This window comes from Fulmarus glacialis, unplaced genomic scaffold (assembly GCF_000690835.1).
Source record: "Fulmarus glacialis isolate BGI_N327 unplaced genomic scaffold, ASM69083v1 scaffold37198, whole genome shotgun sequence".
NCBI classification, from domain to species: Eukaryota; Metazoa; Chordata; class Aves; order Procellariiformes; family Procellariidae; genus Fulmarus; species Fulmarus glacialis.
In genome coordinates, this window is record NW_009226957.1 from 1 (window position 1) to 4,384 (window position 4,384).

A 4,384-nucleotide genomic window follows, 5' to 3' on the forward strand; every position below is an offset into this window, starting at 1 on the left:
AATCCCTCTTCTTTTTCTGTATCAGTATTTGCAGGAACCCAGACAACAACGTGTGTGGGCAGAGGGGAGACTAGCAGAGCTCCGTCCAAGTGTCCCTTGGAGCTCTCGGTGATCTTTCTGTTTTCACTCTGTCCGGAAAACTGCGATGGTCCAAATGCTCTGTTGCAAGGTCCAGCTCAAGAACAATTCCTCGGGTGCTTTTGTCCTTGCAGTTGTGGCACATTTTCAGCTGGGTCTGGCGGGGAGAACAGGCAAAGTGCTGTAATTTTGAGGAGTAGTTCAGGTGACTTCAGTCTGTCCTCTTAAGAAGCTCTTCACTGTGAATTATCTTGATCATCTGTCTTCGTATATATTCCACAGGAGCATCTCAGCTCTCAGTTTGTCTCAAGTCTCAGGAGTTTACACTTTTCAGGAGCGCCTTGTTTGGGGATTTTAGAAGCAAAAATCTCTCTGAAATGTCTTTTCTTTCGTTTAATTTTTAAATCTCTTTCTGTGGCTCTTAATGGTGGTTCTTAATTTGGCTCGCAGGGTTTTTTGGAAGACTTCCTCTGGTACTGAATTAGCCGGGAGAACGCAGGTAACAAATGCATGTTCCAGGCCATTGCTGAGTTGCAGTCTTTATATTAGCTGGGGTGCAAATCTCTGTAAACGAGTGCTTTTGTCTTCTGGACTTCTGTTCATACAGTGAAAATGAAGCTGGAATGACACCTAGTGGCAAATTGTAGTGTGTCCTTGTCCAAGTACAGCCCTTTTCTGCTTATGTTCCCACTGTTCCGGGGTGAGATGCTCTTTACAAAGAGGAATCTGGGTTTGGTGTGCTGAGTGATGGTCCTGGACCACACCTGCAGTCCCAGATGTTCAGCAACCTTCTCAGCGTGGCACTGTTTTCTCCTGTTCTGATCCCGAAGAACAGCATTTTAGCCCACGTGGGTGAGCATGAGTCCACGTGCACCCACTGGAAGGCGTGCTCAATGCTGGGGAAAAGACGTGTGTGGATTATTTTTTTTTTTTGAGGATTATTGGAAATAAATGTGAAAAAGTCTTCCGGAAGCAATGTTAAGTGGTCTACAGACGTGCATCCAGATTTTTGAGTACGTAATGTATTTTTCTATGCATTTTGCTAAAACGGCAATTATTTGTCTAGGTTTGATTTACTTCTTACCCTTCTCAAGCTTCTAAAAACCAACATGTCAACCCAGTAGCGGTAGAAACCCCCTTCTGCAGCTTCCTGCAATCCAGAAGAAGTCTGTGCTGTTTAACGCTGAGATTGTGATAGCATCCAGATGCTCCTGCCAGCTCCTGGACTGCGTTGTTCTTGGAAACGTGCAACCATACGTGAGGGACAGCTCTATAGCCTTGTGAGGAGGGTAAGCCCAGACAAAAGGGCTCTGACCTGCTGGCTTCCATAATAATGTGGAAACCAGCTGCAGTGTAGGGCCTCCGTTACGTATTTGTTTTGGAAATGATAAACCCTCAAACTCTTTAACTTCTTCGGAATTTGGATATTTTCTTCTTTTAGGTCAGATATTTTCTGCTGTGGCAATTTACATTCTTTCTTATACCCTGCTCTGTTTCTCAGTCCTGTTTTCTACCAGGGCGTTTGGTGAAGTACTAATACTGTCAACTTTTATGTAATGCCCAAACTGGAATAGGAGTCGTGGTTAACTCGTCAGCAGCTCTGGATTTGGCTCTGCAGGAGCTGTGGTGAGTCCTGGAGCAAGGTAAAAGCATCTGTATGGTGCCTTGCAGGTGGGAGAAGGCTCCCTTTGAGGACCCTGCAGTGCAGGGTCAGCTCAAGATGATCTGGTACAACCTAGGACATCTACTGCGTGGCTGTTACAGGCCTCTTATTAGGCTGCGTGGGGCCATAGTCTTATTTTAAGTGGCGATGCTAAAGATTTGGAGGGTTTGAGGTGGGGTAAGTTAAAATCTCAATTGTTTGACTTAATTTCGTTTTCTAAATGATGTAAAGCAACACAGAGATCGGCTTTCGGAAGGGATCACACCCTCTGGAGGAGTTGCAGACTGTTCTCTGGCAGCAGTGTGAGCCCTTGGATTTGCAGGGCGGGTGGTTGTGTCCTGGCCTCTCACCAGCTCGGCTTCGTCCTGGAAAATATCACAAAGTGCCTGTGCCACTCGGTGCCGGATACCCAGCCCCAAGTTGCCTACACCACTCTTGCGAGGTTTTTGGTGCTTTTTTTGACCACTCAGTGTCCTCTTTCAGCCTGGATTAAGAACGCAGCTCTTGGGTGCTGCGCAGGCAGGTGCCTGCATGTCAGCTGTGCCTTACTGAGCGGTAAATTTGCCAAAAAAAAATGTGAAGCTGCAGGGATGTGCGGTGGCAACGGCTTCATGGAGCTTGGTACCTTCCACCCTCGGTGTCCCTGTGGTGGAGGGATCACGGGAGGCAACGCGCTGCTGCCTACCTGATGGCATTTTTTTCCTTCGCCCGCTGTCCTCCCCTGCGCCGTAATACTGTAGATCCCTCGTGTGTGACGGGCGAGCTACTCGCTGCTGTTGCAAATAACGTTGCACTGTGTTTGTCTGCTGAATGTGGAGGAGATCCGCGGCTCCAACGAGGTGCGTTAGAACCGAGCAGCTCCTGCGAGCACGCCCAGATGCCGTGAGTTTTCCTGTTGCCTTTCACTATGGGAAGACACCTCCCGGGAAGCTCTCGGGACCGGAGGTCTTCCAGCACTTGCTGTTATTTTTGGTTGCCAAATTTCCGGTGCTGGGTTGGAACGGCTTGGAAGTAACTCCGGTTGTGTCCCATTAGCCTCCTAACAGGGCTGTTTTGAGAAGCATCCAGTTCTGTGACTTGCCTTTTGAGTCCTGTCTTTACACTAAGGACTGTCTTGTAGGATGAGGTCTGAACCATTGTAATTAGTCTGTAACGTTACGATTAGAGTGTACAGAATTATTTATTTTGTGTACTCTGTCCGCTAAACATGTAAATGTATTCTGTGTACCCCATCGCTCTGCTGTCGTTACTTCTGGCTCACGGATGGCGCAGGGGCTGACTGCTGAAAGACGCTGCTTTCCGGGCTGTGAACGATGGTCAGTAAACACATGGAAAGCCAGGAGCTGCTCTCCCCTCTAATATGTTCTTGGTGCACTGCAAGAAGGTACCAAAGGGCCTGTAGAAGTTTGCTCGTTTCTTTAATGCAGGTGCCAGGCCAGGAGCTGCTGGAGGGAAGACCTTGTGCGGGGCTGGGATGTCCGCAGGGATGCTCCAAGTGAGTTGGGCTCTCAACCTCTTGCTGGAAGGCAGGGTTTGGAGGCTGAAGAGGCACTTTGGGACATGTTGTTCACTTTTCTTTGACTGCAAGGTGGCAAACAGGGCCAGAAAAATACCCTGGTTTGCCCACAGCAACTCTCTGGTTTCACTCTAGGCAGCTTTTATGGGCCAGCAGGAAAACCTGTAATATCAAGTGAAAAATGCACGCTCCTTTCGAACCACCTCCTCCTGGAAGTGAGGTGATTTTTCAGGGGCAAGGGACCCCGTCCCAGCAGTGGTAGGGGTGACAGTGACCTGAACACTCAGAGCAAATGACCCATTGTGCTGCAGTTCATTAATTCCTGTCTGAAGCTCCACGTGGCCACCAGTTTCTTCTGCCCTTATGGCCCATCCCCACATCTCTGACGTTCAACTGTCTTTAAGGTCATTTACGAGCTAACTAAAGCCAAGCAAGAGTGTGCTGCTTTCATGTGATGGGTTTTATTTCAGATACCACGGAGTGAAAGCACACTCTAAATGTCATGCCAGACCGGTGGGACCGGGGTGTACCTAGTGCAGCTGCTACCGCTGCCCTTAGGGGAGAGTTGCAAGGAGCTCAGCCCTCGTGTCCTTCTCCCCTATGTCCCAGGCGAGGCTTTCCAAGGCAGAGGAGCCCAGGCCGGCAGCTTCACGGGTTTCTCTGCAAGCCCCTGTTCTCCCACGTCAGTTTGCTCCGGTTGTTCTTGCTCCCTGCAGAGCAGACCACTAAATGAAGCTAAGTTTTATCCAACCCAGCTGAAACTTATCAGCCCTGAGCTGTACTTGAGCAGCTTTTTTATTTTTTTAAACTCAAGCATATGGGCCAACCTTTTTGTCCTTACCTTCCACTCGTGATCTGTAACCTTTCGCACGGGTATGTCTCTGTAGCGTCATGCTTTCTCTGCGACTGCTTGATATGAGAGCGATTACAACATTTTGGGGGCTGTGATTCACGCAGCAAAGGTTTTATATCGCATTCACATCACTGGTAAAGAAAAAAACCCCACGCCTCATGTTGGGACGGTCTGATCCTGCCCGTCTCCACTGTGTCCTCGTGGCCAGCTCTATTTAAAGCTGCTGGGAACCAGGTTTTTATTCACTGACCATGTGTGAACACAAGACCTTTTT